The sequence below is a fragment of the Equus caballus genome, chromosome 30, assembly GCF_041296265.1.
Source record: "Equus caballus isolate H_3958 breed thoroughbred chromosome 30, TB-T2T, whole genome shotgun sequence".
NCBI lineage: Eukaryota > Metazoa > Chordata > Mammalia > Perissodactyla > Equidae > Equus > Equus caballus.
In genome coordinates, this window is record NC_091713.1 from 28,253,185 (window position 1) to 28,274,197 (window position 21,013).

General features: G+C 36.3%; 1 long non-coding RNA gene and 1 pseudogene across 1 annotated transcript in view; both read right to left on the reverse strand.

The window, feature by feature from the left end:
- LOC138921539 (uncharacterized) overlaps window positions 1–20,319 on the reverse strand; it is a 62,609-nt gene extending 42,290 nt beyond the window's left edge. The window contains exon 1 of the long non-coding RNA XR_011434175.1: window positions 20,202–20,319. This is a non-coding gene — a long non-coding RNA (uncharacterized lncRNA). The remainder of the gene's footprint in view (window positions 1–20,201) is intronic.
- On the reverse strand, window positions 10,921–13,061 carry LOC111771290 (transaldolase pseudogene; annotated as a pseudogene).
- Window positions 20,320–21,013: the final 694 nt, after the last annotated feature.

Sequence of the window (21,013 nt, forward strand, 5' to 3'; positions counted from 1 at the left end):
GAAAGAAGGAGATAAGAGTAACTTAGAGTAAGGAGACCTAACAAATGCTACCTCAGCCAGGTGATCAAGGTCAACATCAACAGTCATTAATCATGTTGATAGTATGTTCCCTTTAACAATGTGATGAAAATGACACTTTACCTCTGTAGATCTACCACTCCAAAACACGTAACAGAAGTCTAATCATGAGAAAAACATCAGACAAATTCAAATAGAGGATCATGTCACAAAATACCTGACTGTTAGTCCTTAAAACTCTCAATGCCATCAAAAATATCTGAGTGATGTCTGAGGAGATGTTGGTCAACGGGTACAAACTTCCAGTTATAAGATGGATAAGTTCAGGGTGTCTAATGTACAGCATGGTGACTTTAGTTAAGAATACTGTATTGTATACTTGGAAGTTGCTAAGAGAGGAAATCTTAAATATTCTCGATCACCATCAGCACAACAATAAAAAAGTGGTAATTATATGAGGCAAAGGATGTGTTAACTAACCTTATTGTAGTAATAATTTTGCAATATATGAATGCATCAAATCACCACATTGTATGCCTTAAACTTGCACAATGTTTATATGTTAATTATATCTTAATAAAGCTGAAAAAAGGGGGAAAAATTCTGAGAAATTGACACAGTCAAGATCACCCTAAGGGGACACAAGAACTAAATGTAATGTGGTGTCCTGGATGGAATCTCAAAACAAGCAAACATAAAAGACATTAGGTAAAAACTAAGGAAATCTGAATAAACTATGGACTTTAGCTAAGAATATTGTAACAACATCTGTTCAATAATGATAATAAACACACTATATTGATTAATAAATTAATGACTGGAAACTGAGGAATGGCCTACTCAATTGTTCTATAAATCTGAAATTTTCTACAATATAAATCTGTAAAAAAATTCAATGACCGTAAAATGGCCCCCAAAGTCCTCCATAATACCGACACAGTGCTGTCTCTCTATGGGCATCTTTTACCACCTGCGTTTCTCTCAGTCTGCCCCAGCCACAGTAACTTCACCCTGGTCCTTGAGGACACTATACCTGCTCCCACATGAAGAAGGACCTGCTGTGACGTCTACCTGGCACACTCTTTCTACAGTGTTCTTCAGGTCTCTGCTAAAAAATGTCCTCATAATAGAGAATTTCCATGACTTTCATATACAAAATAAGATGCTGTCTCCATCCCGTTTGCAGAAATCCCTATAATTCTTGCTCAGTTTTACTATTCTGCATTGAATTCATTAGTATTTGGCGTGTTATATATTTACATGTTTATTTATTTAAAGTCTGTCTACAACCACTGGCATACAAGCAGCATGCGGGGAGGAATCTCACTGTTTTATTCACTGCTGTATGTCCAGAATTTAAGAGCATCTAGTCTATGGTTGACGTTCAATAAATGAATGACTGAAGCATGCAATAGACAGATGAATATATATGGAATCTCTATAAATATATGTTAGTATATCTAATCTATATGTAGAAAGACTATCTTACAGCAGAACTTTTAATATTAACTTTCTCCTTGCTTGTCCTTAATTTCTGTGAATTTTGCAGAGTTTTAGTTTACATTTTATATCTGTACAACACTTTATAATACTTCCATTATGACAGCTGCACTAGGCATAATGCTGTTTGCAACACAGCGTGAATCACAATCTGGAATATATAATGTTTAAACCTCTGACTGAACTGGAATATATAATTTAGCAGTGTAGTAAAAAATGCTCATGAACTTGGCATTAAAAATGACAATAAAATATTATTACCAAGCAGACTTTTGGAATACCTCTTGAAGATTTCTTGATTGTGTACTAGAAAGGAAATGCTTTACTAATACTCAGTTCATGAACTTTACTGCAAAAAAAAATGACAACTGGGTTCCAGGGTGGTGTCACAATTTGGATGCAATATCAAAAACCTGGAGGATGTGAGATATGAGAAACAAAATACTAAATATGTTTCCTCCTGATTATTCAAATCTGTTTTAAACACAAAATGAACCCATAAAATTCCATTTTAATTTCCTTCCAACTGTATAAGCTGGAGAAATGTTGTGCTGTAGAGTGAACATGCTGAAATTAGTTACGGCAGAGACTAAGATGTAACGCAAGTCATCTGGAAGCACCCATTATTGAGAGACATCTTTAAACAATGAAAAGTATGATACATGTGACATTTCAAGTATTATCACTAACATTGACTCTTTGTAGCTGAGATATTCACAGTGCAAAAAACAAAATTTCTCACAAAGTTAAACAGTCATTAATACATTCTTCAAACACATCACAACCACCTGATATTTCTAGACTCCTCTACTTGTCATTAATATCCTTTACAGCTTTAAGATTTTAGCAGATGTTCCAGGCTTTGGGTTGAGGGGACTCTGGTGATCTAAATTATTCAATGTATTGGAAATAATGTGTGAAGCCTTGGTGAGAAAACAATAAGTTGGCCATTGGACGAATATTACTATTACTCAAGAAATACTGATGGAACATCTACTATGTTTGTTTTAAGGAAATATTATTAGTCAAAGAAATATTGATTGAACAACTACTCTATTAAAGAATATCTCACGGAACCAAAGTTTGAAGTTAAAAGGGAAGATAAATTTTATAACTAAATATTTATGATACAAAGAAGATTTTGTGTTGTGTCACTATCTTTGTATATTTGTAATAGAGAAATAAGCATGATTCCACACAAGATAGTTAATAAACATGGATTTCTGGCAGCCATTGCTAAACCCAGACTTAGAGATGCCCCTAAAGAGAGAAGGAATTACATGTGTAGAAAACTACAGTGAACATTGTTAGAAACCTCTATGGATGGAGAAAACTTAGAGAAGAGCCAAGAGAGTGAAAAATGAAGGAGGAGGAGGACCAAACTCAACTGGAATGGGTTGGAAGAGAACTTCTGGGTTATGTTCTTTCTCTCCTACATTAACCTGTAGGAGCATCTACATATACACTGGTATATCAACACCTGCCCTATCAGGACAGTGAATGAATCATTGTGGCAGTTTTAAAACATTCCCACAATTTCCTTGATGCTGCCAGCATCAAAATCAGAGCTTAATTCTCCTCTTCTTAAGTACGGTTGAGCTAAGCGACTGACTTCAGACAAATACAGTGGCATGGAAATGATGCTATGTGACTGCAGAATCTAGGTCACAGAAAGTACTGGGGCTTCCTCTATCTGGGATTGCTCACTCTGGACATGTTAATCATCGTGTCATGAAGACAATCAAGCAGCCTATGGATAGGCTCAATTAGCAAGTAACTGAAGCACCTGCTAATAGCCAGTGAGGATCTGAGGCTCCTCCAACAGCCATGTGAGTGCGCCATCTTGGATGCAGACTCTTCAGCTTCTACCAACATCCTGCACACACCAAATGAGACACCCTGAGCCAAAACACACTTCTAAGGTGCTCCTGGATTTCTGAGCCACAGAAACCCTGAGAAACTAAATGTTTTTTTACGCTACTAAGTTTTAGGATAATTCGCTACCCAGTAATAAATATTTTCCTTTTCCTTATTGAATTAAGAGCTCACCTTAAATGATACCCATAGGACCAAACCTTATCATTTATGATGTGCAGATATTTTTCCAATGTCTTTTGCTATTTTGACTTTGTTATCTGTTGTCAAAAACGCCTTTAAAAGTTAAATATATTTATATTTGTGTCTTTTATTTAAGAGCTTCTGTGTATCGTCTTGGATAAAACGGAGCAGAAGTCAGTGGAACAGTATAGGGCAGATGAAAAGTAATCGAAGGATAAGGGCCATTTCTTTCAAGTTGTGATTTGGAGTAATTTAATAAAGAGATAGATGTAAAGTTCTTACATTTTTATTAGACTTGGCTAAGGAGTATCTTAAGAAAGGGACTTCTTTTAGAAACTTTCTCAAGCCAATAAAAAAAATGAAGTATATTGACATCATTGGATATTTGCGATGTTTTTTCCTCTTTCCCACTCAAATGAACAATATTGTTCATATAAAAAGTTACCCAAAGTTGCAACTGTAATTTCAAATTATCTTTGGTAAAAGTGTGTCATTTAGACAGGTAAACACAAGGATTCAAGTTATACTATCAGTACATGAAAGAAATAGGAGTCTGACCCAGATGACTTAGACCAAAAAGAACCCACAAGCAAGTCACAATGTTGAGAAAATGTGTCACTTATATAACTCATGTGTCCAGCCACAATTTAATGGTTCACTTTCTCTAATTGCAGACCCAAGACATTTTCCATTCTTAGTGAAAAGAAAGATACAATAAGTAATCTGTTTCAGAAGAAGATTATCTGAAGCAAACAAATATAACTGAGGAAAGTTCTCATGTCTTTTGGTTTTGATATTTATTTAATTTTTATAAGGGTGGGATATATAAATTCACGTTTTTATTTCAAAATATTGCATGTAATCCTACACTATTTTGCAAATAAATTTGTAAAAAACAAATATCCTTTGTCTGTTACACATCTCATATCCACCTTCCAAAAAAATAAAGGGAAACGTGGATTTCTGTCTTTTGAGACATTATAAGTCCTGAGCTCATTTTTCTGCGTGCCTACACAATTCACAGACTCAGTCAAGAATTCCTACCAGGGTAAATCACATCCCTGCAGGCTTCTTCCTCTGGAACACTCCATTTCTACAACACTAGGCATTTTTCTTTCTTTGTTACAATTAATTTTCTTTGAAGCTTGAATAGGGGCAAAAAAAATATTTTCTGCTATTATTTTCCAGCATACACAGACCCACTCCTTAAAGGTCATCTGAAAATCACTGGGTAAGAGATTTAGATCAGGCCAGAGTAGCACATGAATAAGTGCCAGAATGAACAAAACCTAAATGTTAGATGGTTGAACTTTGGAGCATCAGATTTTTTTTTAACTGGTTTTTTTAGTTCTAGCACAAAATAATCAATTCTCTTTGCCACAAGTTTACTGATAGAAAGAGATAAAGAAAAAGCAACTGGATATTGTACTACATTTGTCAGCTCAAAATTCTCACACTTGAATTATGTTCATTTTCCTCAGCCACATTATCATCTTTTTTTCATGCTTGAGTGGCAGAATTTGGTTGAGGGTCCTGGGGGCAATTCATGCCCAGGCAAGACAGAGGGCATAGGTCAACACAAAGGAGGGTCTTACCGCTGAAGGAGTTAAGAAAAGTCGTGCCCTTTCTCATGTCAAAAGTATCAGGTCAGTGAGAAGTTCAGAGCAGGCACCAATAATACTTACTTAAATAAATGGAAAGACCAAAGTGGAAAATTAAGTAAATGCAAATACACTTTATAAAATAGTCCTAAATAAATAAGAAAGACAGCGGCAAAACATAAAGATAACGTGCTATATGCTTGAGTTCCACAAGGCCTTAGGTAAAAGCAGAGTAATAACCCTCCTAAGCTTCCAAAAGTCATAGACCCCAGACCAACACCAGACCATCATAATACTGGTTATATATTCTTTACAAAGGTGTTTATTATTCTCAAGAACTTTTTCTTACTGGGTGTTCTCTGCTAGGAAAATCATCATCAACATATAGCACCAGCACGGGAAGTTCGTTAAGTCCTGGAAGCTTGGGATTCTTGTAAATAAGATGGGCTTCACTTTGACCTCGAAGATGTTAAATATAAGCCAGCCCCGTGATTTATTATTCTGTCCTGGTGCTCGAGAAGAGAAACTTGGATAGTAGTGTAGACGTAGATGAACCCATATACCTGAGTTGGTTGCCTGAGGTAGAAAAGTAAAGTCATTTGGTATAAATTGAAAGTTAGTTTCAAAGTGACTTTTTGCAGATATCCTTATATTCCTTGGATCAAGAGCTTTTAGGAATGAGGCCCTAGGCTCTGTATCAGTCTGCGGGCCGTGGAATTGGAAGATTCCCTGACTCCTCTCATGAGGTTTCAGTAGGTATCTCAAGGTAAGGTTTATCCTATGAAGACGTTGGTATAGGAAGAACTGGCTGGCTCAAGAGATGACTTATCAGACACTCCACCTATCCATTTCTTGAGGAACTTTATCTCAGAGACTTACATTAAAAACCAAAAGATACAGAGGCTGGCCAGGCACAGTGGTTAAGTTCCCACGTTCCACTTTGGCAGCCCAGGGTTCACTGGTTTGGATCCCTGGTGCAGAACTATGCACTGCTTGTCAAGCCATGCTGTGGCAGGCATCCCACATATAAAGTAGAAGAAGATGGGCATGGATGTTAGCTCAGGGCCAGTCTTCTTCAGTAAAAAAGAAGAGGATTGGGGGCAGATGTTAGCTCAGGGCTAATCTTCCTCAAAAGAAAAACCAAAAGACCAAAAGGTACAGATAGAGAAAGAAATAGTATTTGTAATACAGAGTCTGGCTTCAGTTTTTGATGTTTGACTGCACACAGCTTCTAAGCCTCATCCCTCTCTCTTCTGTTCTGCTTGTGTGCTCCCTTCTTTGACACCACTGGAGATTTAAACCATGCAAGCACCTGCCCACAGGTAGAACCCAGCTCCATCCCCTGATGACAATAAAAAACCTAAGTCAGTCTTCTTACCCTGCTCTCTCAAGCTGTCTTTGGACCAGCTTGGAGGCCTGACTTGTTCTCCCTAGAAATCCTCATTATTATATAAGTAATAAACTCTTCATGCTATCTTGGTGTGTGTGTGGCATATTCAGTTTCACTATCTGAATTAAATTTTGAGTGAGGGTCCATCTTATCCTGTGGGATGGTCACAGAAATAATGTTGGTAGTAAAGTAGGTTTTCATTAGGGGTATCTTTTCAAATCTAATCAGACAATTGAAGAATTCCGAAAAAGGGTTTATAATTTGTAGGGGATTAAATAAACTCAGCATTTGGAAGAATGGTGAAAAGAAATCAGAGCCCATATCTATTGTGAAACTTGCCTCAACACTGCAATCAGGGAGATGCTCATGTGTAGGTCAAGGGTCCTTGGGGGATATACCATTTCTGAATGGCGGCAAGCCTGTCTATTGCATTTCACTGGAACCGCCAAGATTGTTGACTGCCTACTTTATGAAGTAACTCCAGAACAACCTGTTGACCCAAAAGAAAGATAATTTTCTTAAGTCTACTGCAACACTGGAGAACATCATCTTGACAGTAGTATATATATGAGTAATCTGCATAAAGTTATAATAAATATAAGTGATATTGCTGGATAGTAACAGAGATAGATATGTATGGAGATGCCTGAAAATACATCATGTTGCAACAAAATTGTTATTAACAAATAATATTTATTTCTTTTAATTTTCTCTTACTAGTGGAATCTTGTATGGTCTCTAATGTCTTATTTATAAATTTGTATTTCTTAATGAACTATGTTTTTTTCTTTTACATTTTTTTCTAGATATCAATTAGCAAGAGTTAAGTTCAAAACACATTATTCTTTTTTGTCCAGCTTTAATGAGATATGATTGGCAAATTAAAAATTGTATATATTTAAGGTGTCCAATGCGATGTTTTGATATAAGTATACCTTGTATAATGAATACCACAATCAAGCTAATTAACATGCCCATTCTTACTGAATTCTAAAATACTCCTTCTTACTTGATGTGTATGAACCAGTCTATATATCCACATCCTTAGAAATACTTAGTGCCACTCAGCTTTTGAACTTTTGCCAGTTCAACAAGAGTGAAATAATATCTCAGTATTGAATTTCTTTCTATTTTTCCCTGAATATTGATGATTTTGAGTATCTCATCATATGGTGTTTAGTGTTTTGAGTTTCTTCTCTACGTTTGCTTTTCTTATTTTTTGACCATTTTTCTTACATTCATTTTTTTGACAATGGAAATAGATTAATGATGAGGTTCATCGTGAAATAAAACAAATAAATTGTGAAACGCTAAATTGAAGGATATTATGATTTAATGATATTCTCACATATTATGGAAAGTTAGAAAATGTCTTGTAAGATGGAAGTGCTTCTCTGTTTTCCTCTCAAAATGAGATTCTAACCTTTAAATGGCAACATTTCAGCTGTCAAAATATACGCTGAGATGTTGGTGCCCTATTACCCAGAATGAAAATAATTGCCATTGGCTCAAGAGCACCAGCAGGAAGTGTGGGTCGCCCTTCGAGCACCTTTGACATCCTACAGGCACGTAAGAGGCAGAAAGTCCACATGGATCTTAAATGTAAAAATGACTATATTATTGATGTTTCTTTTAAAAGAAAGAAAAGAACTTTAAAAGTACATTTATAAAACAAGTTTTGAAAACTTTTAAGCAATATCTTCCTTTGTTATTTTTCTCTCAATAAAAAGATATTGGCATCTTCATGTTCAATTTGTTTAAAATAATAAATCCACAGGCTAATATTTTAGAAGTCATATATGCAACATACAGAAAGAAGTAAACTTTACCTTTAAAGGTTATGGACATATATTTGAATCTTATTAACATGACTGATTAATTGATTAGCATAACTATTTTTATATTCTCTGTGAGTTTATCAGATAATACATGAGTAAAGGTCTACAAACACTTTTAATAATTCATACCCTACTTACGCAACAATAAATCAATGAATTAACTGACTCGATTATGTAGAATTAACCAGGTCAGTGGTTTTAAAACACTAATGTTAACTCATTTTTTTCTGCCAGTAATAATAATTTTGCTGTCATTAGATGGTTCAGCCTTTTAAGCATAAAGAATGAGTAGTTTTCTTTGCAAGACTTCTTACAAGTTTCAAATTATACCTGATTTTCAAGAGGATTCTTAAATTTTAAGGGTTATAATTTAATTTTAGTGATCTTTTGTAAAATTTAAAAATCTGGTAAATATAAATGCACAAAGACCTGGAGTATGTTTTTCATATGATTGTGTACTTATCCTCCATTTGAACACAAATTTATTTTCATAAACTATGAGTTGTCAGAAGCAGTTTGTACGAGTTTGTATTTCTGGCACTCAGGATAATTCCTAAAAATAGTAGATGTTAAATAAATAGTTGTTGCTCTAATGGAAAACAGTAAAGGCATATGGGAAAATGTTTAGCTTTATCTATGATGTGATTGCATATTAAAATTTAAAAAAAAAAGAATTGTATCTTTTCACCTGTCAGCTCCCAGTCAAGGTAAAACTGACTCAGAACTAACGATTGCACTATGAATTCAAGTCATCATTTCAGGAGTTGCATTTTGCTTTATTGGTGAGGAATATTCATCAATTGGTTCCAGAGGGATCCCAGCCTCATGACAGAGATGCAGTAAAACCCTGGTTCAGAAGTCACTGGGCTGAAGTTTAGGGCAGGAAAGAAAGATGATGATGCAGCATAGAAAATAGCTGAGGAGTTTATTTTCTTCCCATCTATTCTCATTTAAGACTCAGATATTAAACATGGCAGGACATGACTTTGGAAAGCCCAGTGATCAATATACACCCAGGAGTGTAGATTCCAAGAATAATGGGAGAGGAAACTGATCTGATTTCCATCTAAGCTTTTGTTTCTCTTTTGTTTTAATCAGAGAAGCTGACCTGTATAAGTTCTTTAGGCAAATACTGAGAAGAGACTATGGCAAGGTAAATTCTTACGTGACTCTTTTAAAATTGCCAGTCCCTGAAATCTGTGGCTTGCAAAGATTTAAAGGGGTGGGATTCTAATGAACTTGCATGGAAAGTCCAGTGTATTTTGAGCAGAAATAAAATTACTATACCAAATCCTGTGTCCTGGGATTAAATGTTGGCTTAGAACTGGGTGGTCTCCACTCAGGCACAGTGTCAATGGTGCACAACCAATGTCTTAAACAAAATTACCAAAAGAAAAGGAATAATGTAAACTGATGATTCTACATTAAGGAAAGGAGTCAAGGCTCCGAGAAGAATTACAAGTTTGAGCAGAGAAAATAGTTGCTACAGAAAACGTATTCCAACCGTGTCACGTAGCAGAATCCACGTACTGAGAATAACAATGGCTCAACATGGAAGAGCACCAAAGCATGGAATATTCTGGTCTGACCTTGGTGCTGAGGATTGGGATTGTTCTCCCTCAAATGACTATAGCCATCTGTGCAGGGGACATGAAATTGTGAGGTACCAGTGCAGAGTAAACTGGCATTGACTGTTAGGCAGTAGATAGTGACATCCCGACAGTGAAGACATCCTGTGGTAAGAAGGTCACAAATATAGTGCAGAGACCTCAGAATATTTTGATTGCAAATAACAGAAACTGATTTCACCTATCAAAGAACAAAAAAACATATTTGAGGGGGCCAGCCCTGTGGCTCAGTGGTTAAGTTCACACGCTCCACTTTGGCGGTCTGGGGTTTGCTGGTTCAGATCCTGGGCGTGGACCTACACACGGCTCATCAAGCCATGCTGTGGTGGCATCCCACATAGAAGAACTAGAATGACCTACAAGTAGGATACACAGCTATGTCCTAGGGCTTTGGGGAGGAAAAAATTAATATATGTATATTTGAAAAATACTAGACTTCTCACAAATTATAAGAAATTGTTGAGTTACTGAGACTCAAGAATGGAAGGAATAAGGAATGCTCAAGGAAATTCAGTAGCAGTGTTACTGATGTTTATTCTAAAGTATTAGAGGACATCATTTTCTTATGTCACATTATATTTTATCTAACAACATAGAATTTAGTAGTACTGCAGTTATGCATATCAAGACACAATGAAAATTTACATCTATCCATGAATTGATTTTATGAATACATATAAGCTGAAATCTTATTTAGTTTTCAGATTTTTAAATAAATTTTATTCTATAACAAATTTATTGATATACTCCACATACCATAAAATGCATTCTTTTAAAATGTAGAATTTAGTGGATTTTGGTGCAGAATTCTGCAACTATGACCAAGAGAGGACGCTGGGGAGCCTCCAATTGTTTGGGTCCAGCTCCCAGGTCAACTGATATTCAGGTCATCTTGATGTGCTCCTCCAACATGTGCTGCCAGAGGAATGCCTTTTGTCCAGGAAGATCTTCTCCACCTCAGTGGCCTGGGCTGTCTTGGCTAGAGCACAAGTGTCGGTTTGGTCCTGTCCTTGAGCATCTCTGCCTGAATAGCTCTCATATGAGCTTGGGGGAGATACTGAGCAAGTTGAAGCTCACCAGCACTTTGATCTTGCAGGTGTGTGGGAGGAGGCATCCATGGCCATGGTCTTGTAGCCAAATTTCTTGTAGTAATTGTAGATTTTGGTGACACTCTTCACTCTGTGGTCCTCCAGGGACTCATACAACTTCTTGTCTGTGTTTGTCTGGCCTGGGCACAGAACATGGCCTAGGACAAGGAGAAGTGCAGCATCAGGATGCAGAGGACACTGTGCTGCTCTTCAAGCTCCTTTCCAGCCTCAATTCCTTGCCACATTGACAACAGCTTTACAAGAATCGAGTCTGCTGATTCAAGCTTCTTTATAAAGCTTCTTAAGGTTCCTGTCTCTGGCCACCACCACTGCATCCTTATCAAAGGAGAGTCTTGCAATATAGAATCTTCCTCAGTATTTTTGCTACAAACAACACAAAAAGCATATTAATAGCTTTTTAAATCTGTTTGTCTTGTGACCCGCACAGCTTCTTGAGGTAGACTATGGTCTCCTCCATCAACTCTTGTTAGATGTGCATCTGCTTGGTGGCCAGGATCAGGGATAACTTTGTAGTGGTATCTTTCAACTTACGTTCTGTGATAGGTTGGAAGTCACCTGTGTGGGCCACCACCATGGTGAAATAGCTGAGCTGGTTGGTCTATCTTCTGGTTGTTCACCTAGGAGCCTATGTGGGGTGGTCCTGGAGGTGCAGGGGGTGAGAACAATTGGTAACTGGGATTTTTATAGGGATTGAATTTGTAGATCAATTTTGGTAATATCGCTATTTTAACAATATTAGGTCTTCCAACCCATGAACATGGGATGTCTTTCAATTCATTTAATACATCCTTTAAAGTTTTTTTCAGCAATGTTTTATAGTGTTCAATGTACAAGCCTTACAATTCTTTAAATTATTTCTAATTATCTTATTTGTATTGCTTTTATAAATGGAATTATTTTCTTAATTCCATTCCTTTATATTGTTTATTCCTGCCATATAGATATATAATTTGTTTTTTGTATTGATCTTGTGTCTTGCAACTTTGTTCCATTTGATATTTTAGTACTCATAGATTTGGGGCAATGCCTCTTTAGACTTTTCTATATATAATGTTACATCATCTGCAAACAGATACAGTTTTACTTCTTACCCCTCAGAAATTGTTTTTTCCTTTTAGTTTTCTAATTGCCCTGGCTAGACATGCAGTACATGTTGAATAGAAGGGGTGAAAACTATATCTTTGTCTTGTTTCTGATTTTAGGTGGAAAGGATTCAGTATTTTACCATTAAGTATGGTGTTAATCGTGGTTTTTTTGTAGATGCCTTTTATTGAGGAAGTTCACTTCTATTTCTATTGTGTTGAATGATTTTATCAAGATGGAGTGGTATATTTTGTCAAATGCTTTTTCTGTGTTTTTATTAGGACAGTAATGTGGGTTTTTGGAGGAGTGGGATTTTTTTTGTTTTTCGTTTGTTTGCTTTTTTTTCGAGGAAGATTAGCCCTGAGCTAACATCTACCGCCAATCCTCCTCTTTTGCTGAGGAAGACTGGCCCTGAGCTAACATCCACGTCCATCTTCCTCTACTTTGCATGTGGGACACTTACCAGAGCATGGTTTGCCAAGTGGTGCCATGTCCGAACCCAGGATCCAAACCGGTGAACCCCGGGCAGCCGAAGCAGAATGTGCAAACTTAACTGCTGCGGCCCCAATAATGTGGGTTTTTTAACCCATTTTACTATTGATATGGTATGTTACTTTAATTACTATTGGATATTAATCAACCTTGCATACCTGAGCGAAATCCCACTTGGTCCTTGTGTATAATCCATTTTTATTTCTATTTTCTTGGATCTGGTTTTCTAGAATTTTCTTCAGGATTTTTACATGTATATACATAAGATACAACAGTTTGTATTTTTCTTGAGACTTTTGCTGCTTTTGGTTGGATATTGTGGTAATACTGGCCTCATCTATCATGTTGGGAGTGTCCTCCTTCTAGTTGTTAGAATTTGTCAAGAGTTAGAATTAGTTTGTCTTGAAACGTTTGGCAGAATTCACAAATGAAGTCATTAGGGACTAGGTTATTCTTCATGAAAAAATTTTTACTTTGAATCTAATTTCTTTTCTTCTAGGTCTATTCACATTTTCTATTTGTTTTCGAGTCAGTTTTAGAAGTTTCTATCTTTATGGAGTTTGTCCATTTCGCTAGTTATTGAATCTGTGGCATAGGGTTGGTAATAGCATCCATTATAATTCTTTTTTCTTTTACTTTTGTAAGGTCGGTAGTGATGCTCTTTTATGTATGAAATATTTTTTGAATATCCTGGGGGTTTTTTTGATCATTCTAACTAGAGTTTTGCAACATTGTTGATCTGTGCAAATAAACAACTTTTGGTTTAACTGATTTTCTCTATATGCCATTCTTATGCCATTATTATAGTGCTTTGATTACTGTGGCTTAGAGTCAGTTCAGAAGTCAGTAAGTATGAATCCTTCCAATTAGTCCTTTATTAGGTTGAGTAATTCTCCTTGTTTTCCTAGTTTTCTGAATGTTTTTATCATAAAAAATTGTTGAATTTTTTCACATATCTTTTCTGCCTCAGGTGAGATGATTATTCCTCACCTTTGTTTTACTAATGCAGTTCATTACAATATAAGTCAATTGTTTTCTTATATACCCACAAAGAGCAAGTGTAACTTGAAACAAACAAAAAAAATAACATTTCTATGAGCATCCCCAAAATGAAATACTTAGGTAGAAATCTTAACAAAATATGTACAAGATTTATTAGAAAAACTATAAAACACTGATGAATGAAAGCAAAGGAGAACTAAATAAATGGAGAGATATTTCATGTTCATTGATAAGATTTCACATTGTCAAGATATTAGTCCTTCCCAACTTGATTTTCATACATTCAATGCAATCCAATCAGAATTCAAGCAAGCTATTTTGTGAATATCAACAAACTGATTCTACAGTTTATATGGAGACACAAAAAATATGCAGAATAGCCAACACACTATTGAAAGAAAAAGAAAAAATTTGGAGGACTGACACTACCCAACTTCGAGACCTACTATAGAGCAACAGTAATCAACACAGTGTGGTATCGGTGAAAGAACAGACAAACAGTCAATGGACAGTATAGGGAGACCAGAAATAGATCCACACAAATATAGTCCACAGACCTTTGACAAAGGAGCAAAGGTAATACAGGGTAGCAAATACAGTCCTTTCAACCAATGGTGCTAGATCAAATGGACATCCAACTGCAAAAAAAAAAAAAATAGAATCTAGACACAGACCATGCACCCTTGACAAAAATTAACTCAAAGTTAATCACAGATCTAAATGTAAAACGCAAAACTATAAAACTGATAGAGATAACACAGGAGAAAAACCTAGATGATCTTGTTTTTTGTTGGGTTTTTTTTTTGGTGAGGAAGATTCTCCCTGAGCTAGCATCTATGCCAATCTTCCTCTATTTTGTATGTGGGACACTACCACGGCATGGCTGGTTGGGCATGTGTAGGTCTGTGCCCAGGATCTGAACCCCCAAACCCCAGGCTGCCAAAGCGGAGTGTGAAAATTTAGCTACTACACCACTGGGCCAACCCCTGTGATCTTGTTTTTTGACAATGACTTTTCAGATATAACATCAAAGTCATAATCCATGAAAGAAAGAACCAGTAAGCTGAACTTCACTAAAATTAAAAAATATCTAGGGTCAGCCAGGTGGCATAGTGGTTAAGCTTGCATGCTCTGCTTCGGCTGCCTGGGGTCTGTGATTCAGATCCTGGGCATTGGCCTACACACTGCTTGCCAAGTCTTGCCATGGCTTCATCCTATATACAAAAAATAGAGGAAGACTGTCATAGATTTTAGCTCAGGGACAATATTTCTCAAGCAAAAAGAGGAAGATTGCCAAGAGATGTCAGCTCAGGGTCAATTTTCCTCAACGACAACAAAAAATCTCTCAAAATAAAAAATTCAAAAACTTCTGCTCTGCCAAACAGATTGACAAGACAGAAAATAAGCCAAAGACTGGGATAAAATACTTACAAAAGACATACCTGATTAAGAAGTGTTACCCAAAATATACAAAGACCTCTCAAAATTCGACAGTAAGAAAACAAGCAATCCAATTAAAATGTGGGCACAAGATCTGAACAGAGAGCTCACTAAAGAAGATAAACAGACTGCAAATAAGCATGTGAAAAGATGCTCCAATCGTAAGTTATTAGGGAAATACAAATTAAAACAACAATGAGATACCACTACACATCTAATAGAATGACCAAAATCCAGAACGCTGGCAACACCCAATGCTGGCAAGGATGTGGGGAAGCAGGAACTCTCATTCATTACTGGTGGGAATGCTAAATGGGAAAATCACTTTGGGAGACAGTTTGGAGTTTTCTTACAAAATGAAACACACTCTTACCATAAAAGCCAGCCATCACACACTTTGGCATTTACTGAAAGGACTTGAAAATTTAGGTCCACATGAAAACCTACTTATAGTGTTTACAGCAGCTTTATTTGTAATTGTCCACACTTGGAAGCAACTAATATGTCCTTCAGTAGTTAAATGGATAAATAAACTGTGGCATATCCAGACTACGAAATATTATTCAGCGCTAAAAATATGAGCTATCATGCCATGAAAAAACATTGAGGAAACCTAGATGCATTTTAGTAAGCGAAAGAAGGTAACTGTTTCTTTAAGAACTTTTATGCTGATTGCTTTATTCAAATAAATCAATCTTAAAAGTACACATTCTTATTATTCCAGTTTTACAGATGAAAAACATGAGGCTTGTAGAATAATGACAAAGACATCCCACCAGATCCTACTCTGAGTAATTTTGGCCCCTGGATTTCTACCTGAGCAGTTCAATTTCAGAACCTGTGCGTTTACTTTCTATAGGATGCTGCTGGTTTTTTTCCCTGAAATTTGTTGCATTCCAAACTTCTTATAACTAAATGAGAGGAAAAATAATAACTGCTATTTGAAAAAAAGTTCCCGTGTAAGAAATGTCATCTACTACAATATCCTTCTCTACATGATAAGAAGTAATGATTTATGCTTCCCATGACATTTAGCTCATTATCCAATAAAACAGAACAATAATAAGCATTGCTTTAGGCAGAGAATGTTCTTTTTCTTTATGTTGATAATAGCATTAAACATGATATTTCCAGCATCATTACTCACCTGAGGTTCTTCTTGCGCTTGTATTTTTGAAGACTCTATTTCTAAATTTTAGTATATGCCAATTGTGAGAACAGCTTTTAGATATTTTATAATATATTTTAAAAATATATTATAAAAGCACATCTTATGTTGAAGAAATTTGGGCATCAATTATGGGAAAATTCTATATGTTCACATTATATTGAAAATTGTTACTTTTCATACATAGAGTCAAGAATATATTTTGCGTGTAGGTTAAAAAAGACCCATTTTAGACTTAGAAAACTTGAGATTTAGTATTCATGTCAACATTAACTTTTGGGTGACCTTGGGCAATTCGCTTACATTTTTCAGCCTCAGTTTCTTCATTTGCTTAAGATAATCTATGAGTACACATTATTTTATGTGTTCTAATAATTAGAATAATATACTGATATATACACTAATAATTAACATATTTTAGAGCATATCATCTGAACCTTTTGTGTGTATTACTTTATTTAATCACCATAAACAGCTGAGAGAATCAGTTTTCCAAGATCATAAATAACCTTCCTAATCTTGAATTGCCTAAGACTTGGAAATGCCTATCATGCTAGAAAAGGATCTGGCGTTCTCTAAAGCTCAAGGGAAATCAGCTGTAGTTTAAAGCTTAAAGTGGTTATTCCCAGCCAATGGCAAGGATTGGACAACTTCAAGGCTTGGCTCCCATTACTCCTCCAACATTCGATCATACCAAGGGGTCAAGCTGGTGTGCCGAGGAATTTCGGAGTGGATAGTTTTGCCTGTAGTGAGCCTTGCCATAAAGCTGCAATTGCAAGTCTTGTATCCCCATCCAACAGTTGTGTCTGCGGAGGGTCTGTTCAATCAACTACCATGATAGGACCGGCTGGTACCCAGGGTAAGAGGTAGTGCTTCCCTAATCATGTGAGTTACATTTCCGTCAATCCGAGAGTCAATGCTCTAATTCCAGAACAGGAGACCACAGAGAACAAGATTACTTGGTTTTTATTAACAATTTTAGAAAAAGTAACCAAGAGTAACCATGGAAGGAACAGACACTTCTGAGGGAGCTATGAATCTATTTCCTGATAAAATTTTGTACCAAAAGAACGGAAACATGGAGTACCCTCCCTTGTCACAACTGGATGATTTGTTCCATCATTCTGATGTCTTAACACTAAAAATAGAACAGTGGAAGACAGCACAGATCAACTGTAAGAGGAGAATAAGAAGAAACCCCAAATTTTACTCCTTCCTTCTGTGATTAGAATAACGGCAGTGTAATCAGAGCTTGCTAGTTGAACACTCCCCCAAAATCACAGAGTAATCTGATGATTCAGATAGGATATTCAGAAATCTCTCAATCTGACATTGCAATACTCTTCACAGTTCAGGAATCAACATCAGGCTGTTCTGCATGTGATGTGATGGGAATCCAACGTCCTGTCTATTTCAGCAATCCTGCAGTATTTCCATGACAATGTCAGTGACTGGCCTCCCTGCCCATAAGGGTTAAAAAGGTACAGTTTACTGAAGATATTGTGATGATTCTTCTTGGCCACACTTGGGAATCAGGTGTGTGAACTGAGAATGAACGATGAACTTGCCCAAGACCGGTTCCTTGGCATCTGGTTTTCTAGAAAAAGGGCTGGCTTTCTGAAATTCTCAGTGACAACTTGCTATAAAGCAATACTTAAGATAATAAATCTTGTTCATCTTCACGGCCTCTATCCCAGGGCCTCTATAATGCAGGGCTGTGTCTAGTGCTTCTCCAACTGTGGCGGATATTCCTCCAATTAGCTTGCTATGTCTGATGCACAAGGCTTTGCCGCCAGCCCTGTGATCACGCCAGAGGAGGGATTAAGGGTGATACAAACAATAAATATTGATAATATTGGAACCGTATTTTTGCCCCCTGTATCATAATTACATCTTAACCGCAGATTCCTTAATCACTCAGCTTAAAACGCCCTTGTTGGATATCTTGCCTTGCTAAGTTTCCTAGTGTTTCCTTAGAGTAAATGAGTAACTGTGTTCTCACTCATCTGCTACTGAACTTCTCACCATGAGTTTTCGGATGATGAACATCTGGTTTGACATGTGTAACATCTGATCAGTTTCTGTTTGTTTTCATGATTCAAAGGCACAAAACTAGAGAGACTGTGGCAGATACTGTGAGTCACCTTCTGAGTCTCCACTTCCCCTTTTTCCTTCTTCATAGAACTTTTATTTTCTTGGGGCAACAATGTGGGCTGATCAGATTTTACAATTGTTTTACCTGTCCCACAGACATGGGTGACCATATGACATAGATCTGACCAATGCAATATGACATGGGAATCATTGAATGAGACTCCTGGGGGATAGACTGAGAAATCACCCTGTTTTTGTCCTTTCTTCCCCTTTCCAACTGCCTGGAATATGGCTGGGCTCAAAGGAGCAGTGGCAGCCATTTAGAGAGCACATGATGAGGTCAAACTGTAGATGGCAGGGTCAAAATTTAGGACAATGGATCTCTGATGAGACATGTCACTCTAGATTCTATTACTTCTTTTAATATGGAAACAAATCTTAAATATTTTCTTGTTTAATTCATAATTGTTTTGACTTTCTGGCCCATGAAGCTCAACTTGATTCTAATATATAGTGCGATGAAAAAAGGATGTAAATCCAGATAATGTGGCTGCTTCTACATTCTTAACTACCAGGTTATACAATTGCAAGGATAGTCCTAACATTAAAATGAAGAAATTCATATTACATTTTAAGATACTATGCAAATACACAGCCTTGTTTTCATATATAAACGTGGAAATAGATACATCAATTGTTACAACTATAAAGCTTCCATTTTACTTAAAATCGTATACCATATTATACAAGAATAGTACACATTCTATTGGAATGTTAATAAAGTGCCCTAAAAAACAGTCTTCATTTAAAAAATCTCACAAACATATTAGTGGATATCCTCATAACCTCACTTCATTTAGTCACTGCAGATTTCATTGACCAGTACAAATGAAGTGATGAAAAAATAAAATAATATATTGTAACCAAAAAAAAATATTTTAGGAAATATAACATTAATTCTGTAGGTAATGTATTTTCCTAGTACCTTCTGATTTTGTTTATGCTCCCCATGAAATATTACAAACTATACTGACCAAAAAATCCCAGAGAAAGCTTATCTAATGTACATAAATCCCATAGCTCACATTCTCAATTGTACGTCATGTTAGGGTGGAAAGGGAAAATAATCTAGGGTTATGTTAGTCTAGCCTTGTGTCTCACTAGAGGCAATACCTTGACACGAAAATCACCAGTTTCTCATTTGCAAAATGAGAACAAGCCCCACTCAGTAAGGTGAAATATAGACATATATGATTTAGCTGCCTACATCTGTGTCTAACATTTAATAAATATTTGGTAAGTTGATTCTATCAGTGGTTGTTATTGCATCTATGGTATTATTGGATAAATACGTATGAGGATGAATATGTATGAGATTGAATGAACGAAAGTATGAACATCTCAAGTAATAGGTATTTTAAATAAAAATAACACAAGAAGTACATAAGGAAATCTGAAGTTTTGACTCAATCATACTGGTTTTACATGAAAAATTCCTTCTCAAATATTTCAGTGTGACATTTTAGTTAACAGATTGAAAAGCCATTGTAATATCTAATTTTAAATCTAACTTCAAATATGAGTTTTAAAGAACAATCAATATGATAGAATATCTAATGTAATTGAATTGGAGCAGTATCTTCACTCATTTAACTGATATACTGCATCAAGGATTTAAAATAAACAATCTCACCTTAGGTATTTGGTTGGGCATTAGCAATAATTATTTGCACACACACCCTCCCCTCCCTGTTACCCAACCTGAAGTGAGTTCGCTCACCCGTTGCGCAGCAAGCCAATCTCTGACACCGGGGGTGGTGGAAGAAAGTAGGAATTTTATTTTTGCACAGCGCTGAGCAAGGAGAGTGGGCAACTAACGCTGAAATCCCAAACTCCCCAAAAAGCTAAAAGGAAGGGTTTTTATTTGGGGTTTTAGGTAGGGGAGGGGGAGCATATGGCCTTGCTGGTCGGTGCTTTCCCACGTGCCTGTCTTTGGCCTTGAGACACTTGCAGAGAGGAGGGAGCTCATGACCTTGCTGGTCAGCAGCTTTCCCACCAGCCCTTATCTCTTTGTGGGAAGAGATAGTCCAGGTGCTTGTCCTTGACGGTGTCTGTCTCCATGGAGGATGGTGGATTCTGGAGCCAGGAAGCCAGAGAGTAAGCAGGGAATGAGTGTTTTGGTTTTAACCCCATATATGCTGGGTTTAATGTGGGGAAACTGATATCAAGGTCGATATCATCCCCATTTCCAATAACATATAGTTCATACCAGGTAACTTTACACTTTCTCTAGTATCATAGCTATTTAGGCACTTATTTGTCAGATATTAATCCTCAATGGCAGAAGACATATTATTTATTGTTATATTACTGCTGACCAGCAAAGTGTCTCACACATGGTCAATTTTTAATAAATCTTTTTTGCATTTTATGAAACATTGCTAGGGAGTTGATACCCCATGTGGTTGGAATTTTAGAATTAACAAGACTAACTTATTTAGTATCATGTCCTTCTGTGGTTTTGTTTCCAAGATAGTATAACAAATCCTGTTGTTGTTGTTGGCAAAAAGAAAAAAATAGAGTTATAAGTAC